Genomic DNA, 17283 nt, shown 5'->3' with positions numbered 1-17283 from the left:
TGACAGGCAGTGTTGTCATTCTTAGATCAGCCCACGGATGTCCCTGGCTGTTCTACTGTATTAAGCACCCATTCCCACACTCTGGAATGGTTATCACTCCCTGGGCCCCACCCCTAGTCGGCCCAGATATTACCACTTACGTTTGTCCCCGGGCACATGCCCTTGGGAACGTGCATGTGGACCTTCTCTAGCACGCACGGCGTTTTACATTGGGTTCCCGTAGCGTAAGCTAGCTTACGCAACACGAGAGTACTCTCGTAAGAGAACGCTCTCGGTTACTAACGTAACCTCGGTTCTCTCTAGATGAGGGAACGAGTGTTGCGTAACCCTGCCGTGCTTGTGCTACTTCTGGTTCGCTTCAGATTGAAAAACCAGAGAACAACCTCACGGGCCTGCTTTTATAGCCTGTAGCCACGCCCATTCTGGCGGGACGTGACACACGGGCGCCCGCGCCCTCATTGGTGCTTCGTCACGAGCAGGCCCTGGATAGGTTGTAGCAGTTGCTGCTGAGCAACCAATAGGTGCGCGAGTCGCTCTGCCTAGGTCTGCTTATGCAGCAATGCGTTTTAAATTAATGCAAAATTAAGGATAATTTTTGGCTTCAGTATTCTCGAGAAAAGGGTTTTTCCCGTAGCGTAAGCTAGCTTACGCAACACTCGTTCCCTCATCTAGAGAGAACCGAGGTTACGTTAGTAACCGAGAGCGTTTTTACTAACACAAAATAAACTCAAGATAATCCGCAATGATGCGAAACAATTTGGCAGCAGAAACACACAAACAATAATGGGCCAAGTATGCAAGGAGGAACATAAAGTTCGCCCAAAAATGTTCCAACTTCTGGGTTGTACGTCAGAGCGTAGACTCACTATTGGCCGACGCTGGTCATGTGGGATGCTGGCCAATCGTGAGCCTACGTTCTGACGTACAACACAGAAGCACTGTGCTGTTACACTACAGAAGCACTGTGCTGTTACACTACGTGAACTCACTTAGAGGAAAATGAAGAGTTCAATAAAGTCGTTATTTTTGCTTGTTTTGCGCACAAAAAGTATTCTCGACACTTGATAAACTTAAGGTTGAGCCACTGTATTCTTGGACTATTTTAACAATGTCTTTACTAACTTTCTGGGCTGGCAAGTTTCAATAACAGAGAAGCCTATGGAGGAGTGATCCAGCTCTCAGATGTCATCATAAATATCTTAATTTGTGTTCCGAAGATGAACAGAAGTCTTACGGGTTGGAACAACATGAGGGTGAGTAATTACTGACAGTAATTACATTTTTGGGTGAACTAACCCTTTAAATACACAGTGATAATGAACTAAATACAGATAGTTGTAGGCATGCGCTGGTATGAGACTTTGACAGAATGATAATCTTATATTGTGATTACAGCTTTAAAATGTATGATTGAAACGATATGATTCGCAATATATAAAAAATAACTTTCTTTAAAAACAAAACATAAAACTTCTAAATAAAAAAAAGCAGTCACTTAAGTGAGCCACGGATGTGATCAGGTAATGACAAAAAAAAGAGTGAAAACCAGAATAGCTAACCCCTATCCCCTTTAATTATTATTCATATTTTAATTAAATTGATAAAGATGTATCTTACTTTTGCAATTATATACTGTAATTATTGTACTGTAAATAATTTGTATTTATTTATAATGCATTCATAATAATAATAACATTACAATAATATTTCGATTGCTTCTGATAAACAATAATACACTTCATCCTTACCCATCACTTTCTGTGAGGACTTTTACATGCTTTTCCCAAATCACTGAAGTGACGTCGACGTCCGGGTTAGCGGTAGCATTCGCCGTCAGGCAAGTGATATCTAAATAAACTCCCGATGTACTTACAAACTTTCCCATGCCTCGTTTTATGAGTACAGAATCTATTTGTACTACTGTAGAAGTTTGGTACCATTCTGGGCATTATTAGTGGGTAATTTACGAGATAAACCTGGAGCCATTAGCGCCTGCACTAAGCCATCCGGCTGATATATCTAAATAAGCTCTAACTTTAATATTGTTTGGCTCGATCTCATGGTGCAAATGACCCTATAGGTTGATTTTACTCCGAACCATCCCTTTAAGCTCTGAACCATGAATTTGTGACTATTAGCCTACTATTACTGAGATAACAGAAATAAAAATACAATGTTCTGTAAAGCGGTTTTGATAAGTTGTGTATTGTGCAAAGTGCTATACAAATAAAAGTGACTTCTAAAAAAGGTCTCACCAATGACAACTTCCTTTACGACCAGGCGTTGGACACCATCTTCCCATTGACTTCTCTCCAATTCATAACGTGCCACAGCAATTGTAAAAGTGCCTAACAGCACTCTCCACACGGTGTTATTCAGGTCAAAGCCACCAACCAGACCCAGATAGGTAATCTGATAGAAAAAAAACATTGTGTAAGTGGTTGAAATATGCATTTAAATAGACCACCCTAAAATGAAAGTGCTTTTATATTCAAAAATGAACTATAAACTATTACTTACTCCATCATTACTTACTTTCTAGGTTTTTAATATGGAAATTATTGTCATTGCCCCACCCATACCGCACATTAGGGCTGGGCGGTATGACAGAATACCATAGCATGGTATATAATCTCTATCGTTAGAAATCAGAGTAATTATACAAATTTCCTGCCTCTTCCAAGCTTTATAATGGCAGTGAATTGGCGTTCAATTGATTGATAGTTAAAAGAAATACAGCAATTCATTGTTTGTTCATGTTAGTTCACAGTGCATAACGGTTACTAAAGTTAACAAGTACAATTTTTTATTTGAATGTGTTACTAACATATGCTGTAGAAGTGCAGTTCATTATTAGTTCATGTTAACAAGGTATTTTAATCAGGTATTGTATCGAAAGTCATAATTTTGGTATTGTGACTTGACACTAATAGCATAATGTTACAACTTTAATTTTAAAGAGGGAAAAGTCATGAGAAAAAGTCTTGGTTGAATATCATTTCAGAGTTAAATAAAAAGATACATACAATAATGCACACGTATTAATGTGTTTATTCTTGGCATTTTTATATTATTATGATTAGTTGAATGATTGTGAACACAAATTAGGATTTAGGTTTTTTGACAAACAGTAAAGCCTTGGTTATACTTTCGCCTGGCTCCGCAGCGCGAGTCTCCGCAAACGGACGAGGCGTTTATACTTGACGCGCTCGCCGTTGTACTATTCTGTGAAACGATAGGGGGCGACTCAAGTAATTATCCTCTAAACCATCAGGAATCAGCGGTGAGAAGAAGAAAGCTACACATGTGACAATGTTTATTTTAGTACACCACCACCAATACGCTGATTTCACGCAGCCGTTATTTTGAAATCGAAAGCGAGGCTCCGGTGGGAAGAAAACCGGAAGTGTCGCCTTTAATCACAGGAGAGTCGTGAATGCGATGGCGTATTGTTGTGTTTAATGATGTTGTGTCAATTCTAAAACTGTACATACATTTCTTTCATTCTTTAGACTATATACAGTGAAATTAATTTCTAAATAAAATATTTTTTTTATATATAATTCAGAAAGTAAAAAAAGAAGCAGGAATGAGATATACATATCCTATATTGGATATTAACATCCAATAGTGTAAATCGCGGCAGCAGCTTCAGGTTGGTAGTCCAAGGCATTGTTGTTTACGGGGTTCTTACCACCGGAGCCTCACTTTCGATTTCAAAATGGCGGCTGCGTGAAATCAGCGTATACCCTTACTGTCTTTGCCAATACCACACTACAAAAAGAATTGTGTAAAACCCAGTAAACCCTGAGATTATTACTCGTGACAATAAAACAAAATATATGGATATGAGAATGTGTATACAATATAACTAAATTAACAATCTCTAACATATTTTCTAATTTCACTAAACATTTCATTAAGTTTCGTGAACATTTTTTTTAAACATGGACCTTTATGTTCATTAAAAATACTTTTTATGCTATTGAATGCTCATTATTTATATGTAAGCAACTCATTTAGACGTGCAAACTGGGTGCCGGTGTGGTGAGAAGTTCGAGCTCGGCCAGATTCGGCTCGAAGTCGTTCATCTTCGGATGCGGCGCCGCGCGCGTTGTTACAAAATCTGCCGTGCACACCGCCAGGCGAAATGGGCTCTTGCGATTGAAGGCGTTTCGTTATTGGCGAAATTTGACCCTTTTGGCGTTCCATACGTTTCTGACGCCGCAGGCCATCCATAATGCGCTGTAATTTGCGGCGCTTCTGTCTGACAAAGAAGCGTAAAAAGCGGCGTTTTGGAAAGACATATGTAGTAGATTGTCGATCTGACTGATCGGGTTCTGTTTTTCTAACGTTGTTAGGACTAGTGGTTGGACTTTTATCGTGTCATATTTTTTATTTCTTCATTAGGCGCGTGTATCCCCCTTTTTCCTGTATCGTATGATTTTAGCCTCTGTTTACATTCATGTCTGTGAAATACATTAGATTTACCATTAAACTTACTACCTTCACTAGGGCATTGGTCTGCGTGGGCAGCAGTCAGTGTCGTTTTGCGTGATGGGTTCGAATCCAAGGTCCGCCCGTATTATTTTCTTTCCGTTTCATTTCTTTTGTATTGGTCTGTTGGTGTATGTCTTTTATATTTCGGAAGACTACCCGATAGCTGACAACTGATCGAGTAGCAGGCGGTAGGCTCATACGCAAACGACAGCTTATATAAGGCTTTAGGTGTAGCAACTGTTTTACGCTCATACTTTAAGCTCATTTTAAGCTCAACTGTTTTGTAGCAACGCTTTTTAAGATCATAAAGCTCTGGACTTTTAGCAGTTCCCAGGATAGCTAAGTCCACGAAAGGAGGTAGAGCCTTCCTAAACAATTGAACTATTAAAACAAGAGATGACGCCAGCCCAAGCGAGGACTACCGCTGCTCTTGACCTGTAATATATTTCACATATAAATTATTTATTATCACGCTGCCATAAATGGACTTTAATATTGCTAACAGTGAATAATATATTTTGTACTACCTTTAACGGTTCATTCTGATGTCATATAATATAACGATTAGGCTATAAGATTATATAAATATATATATATTTTTTTTTTGGTAGGCCTAACAATAAATTATTCGTTTTCTGTAGAATCAGAATCAGAATTTTTGGCGTTATTTTTAGGGGACCATTGTGGAAACGGGGGCTAGAGATGGAAAATGTAATGGTCATTTTTTGCCAAGACTTTATTCAGTAATTTTACGGAATTTTCCTTTAACCTTAAAACACAACACAATACAATGCCTCAGTAAAAATACATGGGGAAACTGGAAATATCTTCTCGTATTATAGCCTAATAGGCCTATGCCCTATTTTTATGGACTGTAAATAATAAAGAGTTGTGCGATGTCTGTATTTCCATAATGGCTAATGCTACTTATCGCATTAGGTTTTTCTTTTAAATGTCTGTATTTCCATAATGGCTAATGCTACTTATTGCATTAGGTTTTTCATTTAAATGTGTATTTAAAAAAAATATTGTATTGTATTTTTCTAAAATAAAATCTTGAATTTATTTGTTTCAGTCAAACTTGGACTCAGCACATTTGGAATTGCCTATTTACTGGAGCAATTAAAAACTTTTTTTTTATTATTAGGCTATTAGGCGGGATCTGCGGACGTCTCGTTCAAGCCAGGGGCGTAGCCACGGGTGTGCCAGGGTGTGCCGGTGCCACCCACAGTGGCAGCTGGCACACCTAAAAATGGATGCAGAATTATTTTTTATAGTCTCAATAAAAAATGTTTTACTAAACTTGGGCTATTGTTGTTTATTTAGAATATATATATATTTAAATAAACCCTTTCACGCGCAAGTTAAAAATATTTGAACTGACCCCTTGTTTCCATGGCGACGCGTCATGATTGTCACGTGACACACTGTAGCCACAATAACTAACAGACGTATCACTATTCGTTTTTCCTTTTTTATTAAAAATATTCACAAACTTGCTTACCATGTCAGCTATCTGATATTCCGATTCTTCGTTTAAAAACCTTTATAAATTATCTTGATATATAACGAGATGAGCGCTGCAGTTCAGAGAGTCCTGACAGCCGGATTTACAGCACCTGAACTCCACAGTTCCTCCCGAAATACATGAAAGTAAGTGGCTGTTGAACTGGGAGAAGAATAGAGTAAACTTTATAGTTCCGCTATGTGTGTCTGACATATAAATAAAACATGTCGGCAAATTACAGAATAGATTGTTTCAGCTGCTTCCATAGACATCACTGTGTATTTTACAAACTACAAATGTATTGTTTTACTAGTACTTATGTGTATTTAAATTTCTGAAACATAAAATAAACATTATGTGGTTGAAACACTGCATATTAGCAGCTAGTTGTGATATATGACAAGTGCTGAGCGCGTCCGTCTCTGGCTCAGCGCCAGCCAACGCACGAAAGCAGTTTGAATCTGGCAATTCTGTGACGTCACTGAACATTCTAACTCATACTCTCAGGGGCACAGAAATAAGAATCCAATATATGGTGCCATAACGCTCAAAATGTTAAAATATAATTTACAGTTTAAATTATTTTCGTTAAAAAAATATCTGCCGACATTCGGACTGCCAACAGATCAGCAAACAGCAGCTGACTGTGACCCCAGCAGCTCCCCAGAGATGTTTGCCGCGCATATAAACAGATAATTTTTTCAGGCACTATGTTATGACTAAATTATTGGCGATCCTGAGTGTAATGTATAGTTATATTTTATATAGTTTTATGGTTATGTGGGGCATGGTTATATGGTTATGGTTAATAATTTTGCACAGTAATCTGACAATAAAAGTGGCACACCCAGATTTTCAGGTGCACACCCACAGTCTCTTTTCTGGCTACGCTACTGGTTCAAGCCATACAAAAATAAAATAAAGTCTGGTCTGAATCTGATCATAGTGATGTGGACCATCTCTGCAGTTCAGCACTCTATTCATGGGTTTCATCCGGTCCCTTTCCACAGGTGTATTAATCAAGCACAATGCAGTCTGCATTCATAATCTAGGTGCTTGATTTGATACACCTGTGGAAAGGGACCTGATGAAACCCATGAATAGTCAAGTCGCACCACGTTTATTTCAGAGCCATATAGAGAGAGAGTTGCGACAACGGAAGTTAAAAATGCTTAGTTGTCACGTGATTCGCGTAGACCTCAGATAGTTCCAGGAAGTGCTTCAGCCAACTCAAATCGATGGAGTTAGAGAGCAGAACTTTGATTTTTGGTAGTTTGTAGTCAATAAATTAATTGATTTACAATATGTAGGCTATATAATACACTGATATGTGAATGTAGTATGTGTTTGTATTTACAGTAATTTTATTTTTAAAAGATACAAATCTGCTAGTATTTAATGTTTATAGTGGTCAACCAGCGTTGCCTGCCGTTTGTTAACATATTTCTGGCTACGTACGTTAACTGTTACCTTGGTTAAAGACCGTGTTGCAGTTGTTTTGAAGTATTTCAAGTATTTCATTTAGTTTCGCGTTTAAAGTCTGTGTAGAGAGAATGGTGTCGTCTTAGCGGCCCCTAATTTAATAACAAATGATCGTTCCGACGGAAGCGAATCAATGAACAATAACTTTAGCTGGAAAATAACTTTATTAAAGAACCGCTATAAAGCCAAAACAATATCTGTTACCATAAATTATACGTGTATCTCTGTAAAGCTGCTTTGAAACAATCTACATTGTTAAAAGCGCTATATAAATGACGATGACTTGACAATTTTTGGTTCTTAAACTAGAATATTTAAAGGTATCACGTAATGTTCACTATGGTTTCACAAGGACAGAGACTTGCAGGTAACGGGATTGTCTTAAAAAAATACATTGCAAACAAGTAAAATGTAGAATTTAATTAAGTGAAATTTCATTAATCTTAATGTTTACAATGCTTATGCAACCCATGCACTTATTACTGTATAAATTAATACATAATATATTAATGTATAATATTACATTTTCAAACAAAACATGATTATACACACACACACATTATTTCATTAGTGTCCATGTGCATTTACTTTTAACATAATTTGATAAATTCATGACCTACATCACATTAATCTATAAAAACCTATTTATTTGGTTATTTTGTTATAGTAATTAAAGTATACATGATAATGCATCGTCCAGAGGAGCCTTAATGATGAGTGAAAAGGGTTGTAGATCTCTCAAATACTGGTAAAAACTGCTTTCAAGTATGGGTAGGTTGGTACACTTTCCATGTCAGGTGAATTTAAACATTTAGAAATGTTTACAGCTGAAACTTGTTTAAATTTCAAAAAGTCAAAGTTCACTACTCAAAAATATACATTACATCAGTTTTAATATATATATACATATATATATATATATACTTTTGCATTGATTTAGCACAATGGGATTTATAAATGTCTAATAAACTGCACGTCAAGCATGTTGTCTGTCATTTCCTCTATGTTGTTCTTGTGGTGTCTGACACAGAGAGGAGAAAATATGCTGAAACTGAAGGTGAGGGTACAGCGTCAGTGCAGGGAGTCTTCATGATCCACTGAATCCCTTTGAGCTTCTTGTGTTGAGAGAGATAAAGGAGACAAAAACGGGACAAATTATATACAGTAGTAGTATATATTACATGTTGTGGTATTTAGTATTATTCCCCATTAAGTCTAGTGTGATTTGTTTTTAAAAATGGCTTGCTGCTTTTAAGCATTGTTTTTAATCTCACAAATAAACTTCCATTTCCCTTTCCCATCAATCCAAAAATCAGCTGAGCTGAAACATAATATAGACAGCCTAATAGTCAACAGAAACACAATGTCTAAAAAACTACACCCATACGTTTTTGTTACTCAAAAATGCAATCTAAAATGATGTTCCCTTTCGAACGGTCACTTCGTATTGCGTAGCTATACGCAGTGGGGAAACTCCTTTTCCTCGATTTACTGAAGCTTTTATTTAAAACGCATTTGCAGCTGCACAGCTAGCACATTGAGCGTGGCTCGCTCATAGGTTGTGCTGCAGCAACTGCTTAAACCAATGGCGCGGGCGCCTCTGACAGGCCACCAATGAACAACATTGTACGTCAGAGCTCCCAAAGGGGGCGTGGCCTTAGTCTATATCAGAGCCCCGCATTCACCATTATAGCAGATTTCACTCCTTCAGCGACAACTGCATGTCTCTGACCGATACTGCAAGCTTCGCCGTAGAACAAGCCCTTCAGCCTGAGCGAGCATTCTCAGCGGACTACGCACTTCAAGCCGTTTTCCCCCTGACGCCGTCTCACCTGTGGCTATCCGGCGACGACGACGATATATCCTTTTAAATTATGCCTGGTTCATCCTGCGCCACGTGCGGACTCAAGCTGCACGAGGCTGATGGACACGCGAGCTGCATTTCTTGCCTGGGAGCTGCCCACGCGGAAAATGCGCTCTCCGCCGGCGGATGTGAGGCCTGCGAAAGCATGCCGATCTCCGTGCTGCGCACCCGGCTAGCTCTCTTACGAGACGGCGATGCCGCGTCACCCGCCCTTCCCTTCCCGGCACTACTTAAGCCGCGGAAGAAGAAGCGCCGCAGCCAAAGGCCCCCCGAGACCATGGAGATAAGCGAAAGCACGCCGGCCGTGTCCCCGCGTGCCTCGCCTTCTCCAGAGACGACGCCCTCTCCAGTTTTCTTCGAGGGAGACCTGCGCCCCCCCCGCCACGTGGCGGGCCTTGTCTCCTTCGGGGGATCGGGCGAACACGACGACAGCCTGTCGATTACTGCGTCTGAGGAGGAATGGCCGGGCTCTCTCGACCCCGCCAAAGCTTCTGAGGCATCAGGCAGCATTTCAGCGACCAGGACTAACTCCGACGCCGAAATGCTTCGGATCCTGACAAAGGCTGTCACGGACCTCGACCTCGAGTGGGCCTCGCCTGAGGAGCCGCCCCGTAGTCGGCTGGATGGCTGGTTTCTCTCAGGGCGCCAACAGGCCCCACGTCACAAACCAGCGCCATTTTTCCCCGAGGTCCACGAGGAGCTGACCAAGGCGTGGCGAGCACCCTACTCAGCACGGGTGGGTTCATCTGTTTCCGCGACACTCTCATCAGTGGACGGTGCAGCGGAAAAGGGCTATGAGTCTTTGCCGCCCCTCGAGGAGGCTGTGGCAGCTCATTTGTGCCCGAACACGGCGGCTAGCTGGCGAGCTAGAGCTACCCACCCCAACAAGCCGTGTAGAGCTACATCAGCCCTCGCCGGACGCGCGTATTCCGCCTCTGGCCAGGCTGCATCGGCTCTACACACCATGGCCGTGCTTCAGGTCTACCAGGCCAAGCTCCTCCAGTCCATGGACGAGACTGGCCCGGATCCGGAAGCCTTCAGCGATCTGAGGAGCGCTACGGACCTAGCCTTGCGTACTACGAAGGCTACAGCACAGGCCATAGGTAAGAGCATGGCAAGCTTGGTAGTATTAGAGCGCCACCTTTGGCTGAATCTAACGGAGATCAAGGAGACGGACAAGACACGTTTTCTCGACGCCCCCATGTCCAGCTCCGGCCTCTTCGGCCCGGTGGTCAAGGGGTTTTCGGAAAGATTCACCGAGGCACAGAAGGCGTCCCAGGCAATGCGACACTTCCTGCCGAAACGCTCTAGCTCAGCGTCCAAAACCAAGCCAGCCTCTTCGCCGCATCCAGTCAGACCGGCAAAGCAGGTATCTCAGCCCCGCCCTGCGGCTGATACCTTCCGCCAGCCGAGACCGACAAAACGTTACCCGATGCCCCGGCGCCAAGGCCCGTGGCCCAGCGGGGTGAGTGAACCGGTTCCGCCGAAGTCGTCCTAGCAAGGATGAAGAGAGAGGGCTCGTGTCTCGCACTAGCCGGACCACCCTCAAAAAGACCCACTATACTTCCCGCAGCTCCCTGTTTAGTTCAGGCGGCTGGGGATTTTATTACTGTAAACAGGCCCGCAGCAGTGAGCGCGCCTCTACAAACAAACGCCGTTTTCACGGCGACCCAAATAAAGCACAAAAAGAGTATGTTTCACAAACACAACCCATGGTTTCACGGTCCCCCTACACTAGGTGGCCCCCTCCATGTTGTAAGAATGACTTCCCCACAGGCAAAAGCTTGTACAGTCAGTCAAACACTCAATATGTGCACAAATCACAATGTAAAGGTAGAGAGTCCCCACAGTGTAGGCGACTCATCCCATTCAGTGGTTCAATCCCTAGCCACACGGGTGCAGGCCTGGCAAGCCATCCCCGGTGTGTCGAGTTGGGTCATAAACATTATAAAGCGAGGCTACTCGCTCCAATTCGCTCGCAGACCCCCAAAATTTCAGGCGGTAGTCGAGTCTTCAGTGAGAAGCAGCGTGGGTCACGTGCTTCGCGCCGAAGTACAGAATTTGTTAGCAAAAGGGGCGATAGAATTAATCCCTCCAGCGCAAACATATTCAGGGTTGTACAGCCGTTATTTTCTAATTCCGAAAAAAGACGGCGGTCTCAGACCCATACTAGATTTGAGACATTTGAACAAAGCTCTCATGAGACGGCCGTTCAAAATGTTGACTATCAAACACATCCTAGCGCAAATTCGCCCGGGGGACTGGTTTGTAACAATGGATCTGAAAGACGCGTACTTTCATATTCAGATAAACCCTCGTCACAGGCCATTTTTGAGATTCGCCTTCGAGGGTCAAGCCTATCAGTACACGGTTCTGCCCTTCGTTTTGTCCCTGGCACCCCGTACATTCACGAAGTGCATGGAGACAGCGCTCTCTCCCCTGAGACATCAGGGAGTGCGCGTGCTGAATTATCTCGACGACTGGCTTTGAAATTTGAAATGCCTGGGTCTCACAATCAATGTTGCCAAGAGCAAACTGACACCCAGCCAGACTGTAGTTTTTCTGGGCACAGTTTTAGACTCAGTGGAGATGACAGCGCGGCTCACACGAGAGCGTGCGCTCGCAGTGCAGACGCTTGCAGCCTCGTTCAGAGCGCGCGAGCGCGCGCCCCTGAAGAAATTTCAGAAACTTCTCGGTCTCATGGCAGCAGCATCGCCAGTACTCTGTATGGGATTACTGCGCATGCGCCCACTGCAACACTGGCTGAAACGCCGTGTGCCAACCCATGCATGGCAGTCCGGCAGCCTGCGCATCATGGTGAATCACGGTTGTTTAAGAGCCCTGATTCCCTGGCGAGCTCAGGACTGGTACCTCAAGGGTGTGACCATGGGAGTAGTTTCCAGAAGGAAAGTAGTGTTTACAGATGCATCCAACCTAGGTTGGGGTGCTCTGCACGAGGGCAAGCCTGTCTCCGGCCTCTGGTCGAGCACGGAGCAGAGCTTACACATCAACTGTCTGGAAATGAAAGCGGTTGGTTTGGCCCTGAAAGCATTACTAACAAACTTAAAAGGTCACCATGTCCTGGTCCGCACGGACAACATGTCAGTGGTGGCCTATATAAATCGCCAAGGCGGCATCAGGTCAGGCAGCCTGTATGCCCTAGCGAGAGAACTCCTTATATGGGCACAGAGCAATCTGCGCTCTTTGAGAGCAATGCATATCCCGGGCGTTCAGAATCTGGGCGCGGATACGCTCTCACGGGGCAACACTCCCCCAGGCGAGTGGTCCCTAAACCCTCAGACGGTTCGTCTGATATGGAGTGTGTTCGGAGAGGCCGAAATAGACCTTTTTGCCTCGAGATCCAACACTCATTGCAAAATGTTCTTCTCGAAGAGCAGGGATGCGTTGACCCATCATTGGCCCAATCGCCCCCTCTATGCTTTTCCCCCTGTCTCGATGATTCCACAAGTCATAAAGAGGGTCAGGGAGAGCGGGTGCCCAGTCCTGCTGGTGGCCCCTCTCTGGAGATCCAGACCGTGGTTTCCGGAGCTGATTCAGCTATCAGACACAGTCCCTTGGCCTGTTCCAATGAGGAAAGACCTCCTCTCCCAGGCGAAAGGAACGATATGGCATCCGCGACCCGATTTATGGGCCCTCCATGTGTGGCCCCTAAACGGGTACCCGGGGACCTTCCAAGGAAAGTCCTAAACACTATCTCCGAAGCTAGGGCCCCGTCTACTAGGCGCCTATATGCTTTGAAATGGTCAGTGTTTTCCAGCTGGTGCTCGAAAAACTGTTTGGACCCAGAGTCATGTGAGGTAGATGCAATATTATCCTTCCTGCAAGAGCTGTTGGATGCGGGCCGCTCCCCGTCCACGCTCAAAGTGTATGTGGCAGCTATTGCAGCGCATCATGCCCTGATAGCTGGCCAGTCGATAGGAAGGGATGATTTGGTGGTGCGGTTTTTGAAGGGTGCTAGGAGGATTAACCCCTCCAGACCCCCTTCTGTGCCCCTCTGGGACCTCTCCAGGGTCCTGGGGGCCTTAAAGGGCCCACCATTCGAACCGCTACAGTCGGTTGATTTGAAACCTCTCTCGCTAAAGACTGCTCTCCTGCTGGCACTGGCATCTATCAAGCGAGTAGGGGATCTGCAGGCGCTCTCAGTGAGCCCTTCATGTTTGGAGTTTGGCCCAGGTGACGCTAAGGTCGTCCTCAAACCCAGGCATGGTTATGTGCCTAAAGTGCTTTCAACTCCGTTTAAAGCACAGGTCATTACATTATTAGCCCTTCCCCCCTCTGCCGAGGATGGGGAGGTGAATCTTCTGTGTCGTGTCAGAGCACTGAGAATTTATCTGGAGCGTTCTGCGTCTTTCAGGCAGTCAGAACAGCTATTTGTCTGCTTTGGTGGCCGATCCAAAGGCGATCCAGTCACCAAGCAAAGGCTGTCTAGACGGATTGTGGATGCTATATCTATGGCTTATACCTCGATGGGTCAGGTTTGCCCCATAGGTATTAAAGCCCATTCGACTAGAGGCATGGCTTCATCGTGGGCTTGGTCATCTGGTTTTCCTATTCAGGATATTTGTGATGCGGCCGGCTGGTCCTCGCCTTCCACATTTATGAAATTTTATAATATGGAAGTTCCTTCTCTGCATGCGAAGGTGCTTTCAGTATGATGAAGACCCGGCAGTGCCCGGTCTTCTCTACAGTGTACTGTGCACAATCATTCACATATATATATAAAACCCGCTTGCTGGTTATTTTCTAATTTACTAAATAGCCCCGACGGTGTCTGGGTTCATTAGTATATTGGGTTGGTATTGTTACTGACACATATATTTTATAAGGCCCGACGGTGTCTGGTCTATATATATAAATATATATTATAATGGTTCGGACTTGTATTGAGCTCAGGGGTCCTGAGTTCAGTGGCAACCAGTTATTTTTAGTGCGGCGTTTTGCATGGCGTCCCCACTGCGTATAGCTACGCAATACGAAGTGACCGTTCGAAAGGGAACTACTCGGTTACTATCGTAACCTCAGTTCCCTGAGATAGGGAACGAGTATTGCGTAGCCGGCCGCACTATAGTAACCTGGTGAGTTGTCGCTTCAGTCGTGGAACCTGCTATAATGGTGAATGCGGGGCTCTGATATAGACTAAGGCCACGCCCCCTTTGGGAGCTCTGACGTACAATGTTGTTCATTGGTGGCCTGTCAGAGGCGCCCGCGCCATTGGTTTAAGCAGTTGCTGCAGCACAGTGTAAGACTGAAAATATTGGTTGAGGCCTGATTTATGGGACAAAAGGGCCCTGCTGGCTGATTAACATTTGACCTCCCCCAATACAGCCTTTCTTCCTCTCAGAAACTAAGAACCCACACAAGAGCATGGTTTAATGCGAATGTTTATCATTGACTGTTATGCTTTTGGTGTCATTTGAAATGTCTCAAAGTGAGTGGTACAGATATCTCATATCCAGATAGATAAAATAAAAGGAAATAAGGTTTATAGAAGTTCATAGGAAACTGGTTTAGAGATAATGCCAGATAAGGCAACCCCCCTTCTGTGGGATAGAAGCCATTTGAGGGTGGTCTCACCCCATCCCCCTTCTCACCTGGTCAGAGGATAAAGGAAGGTGTTCTGGCTCTCTCTGTCTCTTCTTCTTGGCTGGACGTGGAATTGGATAGGTGGTTTCTCTCTCTCTCTCTCTCTCTCTCTCTCTCTTTCCCTTTCTCTCTCTCTATCTCAGGTACAAGCTGGGTAAGATTCTTTGGGGTAACCAATGTATAACCATGTTCTAGATATTTGAATTGATTGTGGAATTGATCTCTGATATCTGAAATATTAAATTGCTACAATGTGATTATTCCAACTGGGTTTGACATTGTTTATTTAATGGTTAAAAGGAATAGTCAAACATTCGCTCACTTTTAGTGAGGCACAGATATTATTAAAACCTTTCATTTATGGAGTCAGATGAATTAACCAGTAAATACATATGATTAATGTATTGCAAATTTAACCAACAAATACTTTGCATGAGTGAGGACAGAACACGTGACAACCTTCCCCGTGTATTGGCGAACCGGCAGATTGGGCCAATATAGCGGGCCTTACAAAATGGTGACCTCGACGTGATCTCAAAACAGATCAAAACAGTTTCACGAGAAATGTCCTTTTCAGCAAGTATTTGGGATTTTAAAATCAACAAGAGGTTTGAACATCTTCTCTTTCTTCCGCCGCGATGGTAAGTAAACTTTTTCTGCCCTTTATAGAAGTGTTGAAGAAATGTTTGCATTGTTTACGGGTCGGAATTAAAGCCCTTTGTTTAGAACGTGATGCGGTAGCTAGATGAAGAATGAAAACCCTTGTGCATTAGATTTTAAAGATCTCCTTGTTTTGCCTAAGCAACAAGAAACGAAACCTAAAGTATAGCATCTTCCAAATAATGAATAATCGATGAAGAGCTAAAAAAGTAAAGCCTAAAAGTTTTAAAATCAGGCGCATGTTTTCCGGCCATTGTTGAAACCAGCAACACTCGAAGAGAATGAGCAAACTAACAGAAAACAGAGAAAGAAAAATCTAAGTTTGTAAAAGATCGGAAAACACGTGATTTTATAAATAAAAAGGCAGATCGATGCATTGTTTATGAAAAGAAAATTTGGAGAAAACAGGATGATATGATTTACAAGCTAAAACTCAAATATCAAGGCTAATGCTAAGTGCTATTGTCAATGCTAACCCATGCTGTGCCCAAGGCTAATGCTAAAGGCTAAAGCCATGCTGCGTCCAAACGCTTAAACCATGTTTTGTCTCACTGGCTGACTGGTAGGCCCAAAAGCCACATTGAAAACATTAATATCCTATACTAAACCTAAACTAATCTTGACAAACTCTATATTCCATTAAAATCTTAAACTTTGACACAGATGGAATTAAATTAAGTAATTCAATTTAATTTGGCTTATTTAAGTTCCTCTGAGAAGTAAACCCCTAAAGTATTTGATATGCTGGGATGGAAATAGATCTTTTTAAGAAAGAAGACTATCTAGTCAAAAATCTGGTAAAATTAACTGTAAGCCCATTATTGTGAAAGCATGTGTACTGATCATGTCTTGTTTACATTATGGGCCGAAAAGGTTCAGCCTACACTGTACAAACTCAGTAGAAAAGGTCTTAACATGGATGCTATTGACAATGAAATTTTCACTTGGTGGAAAACAGTGGGTAGTAAACAGAAGAAATCAAAACATGGTGAAATAATTGAGGCTTTAAACTTCATAAGTTATAAACGGCTAAATGAGTTAACAAAATTTCTATCTTCGCTTATGGATGCTAAATGTGAAGAAGTGCATTCTAAAAATGCAGAGGCACAAAAGTCTGAGGAAAAGATTCAAGATCTTCAAACACAGCTAGATAAATTACTAGCTGAGCTGTTAGCCCTGACTAAAAAGTGTAAAAATCACAAAGACACCATTGCAGATCTTAAGGCTAAGCTAAATGCTAAAAGCAAGTCTTCCAACAAGCTTAACAGCGATTGGGCAAAAAATGTACACTTCTTAGATGAGGCAGCCTGCTCTAATAATCTTGTATCTTTACAGGCAGATGAAGCATGTGATAAAGTTATGAAAAGAGTGCCTGTTTCTGCCCTTAAGGTGATACGGCACCCAAACGGCACAGAGTCAACCATTCGGCGTCCTTTAACAGTAACTGAATGTAGCTTGTTTAAAGCAGAGATTGGACCATTCCCTTTAAAAGGGCCATTCGAACCATGGTGGAGACACATTGTTAGTCTAAAACATGCATTTCAGCTCGAACCAAAAGATATTTGGAACCTGAGAGCGAAATCTTGAATAGACTAAAACAATGCCTTCGCGAGCTGCGTGGTTGTAGTCCTGTTGGATGGGAATTGATTTTCAATCGGAAACAGAG

General features: G+C 42.9%; 1 protein-coding gene across 1 annotated transcript in view; it reads left to right on the top strand.

Moving 5' to 3' along the window:
- Positions 1 to 17283, top strand: part of LOC309482892 (uncharacterized protein) — a 362910-nt gene that overhangs the window by 14774 nt on the left and 330853 nt on the right. The gene's annotated exons all lie outside the window — the stretch shown is intronic.

This window comes from Leuciscus leuciscus (genome assembly GCF_965113295.1).
Source record: "Leuciscus leuciscus genome assembly, chromosome: 19".
NCBI lineage: Eukaryota > Metazoa > Chordata > Actinopteri > Cypriniformes > Leuciscidae > Leuciscus > Leuciscus leuciscus.
This window is presented reverse-complemented; position numbering and strand designations above follow the sequence as displayed.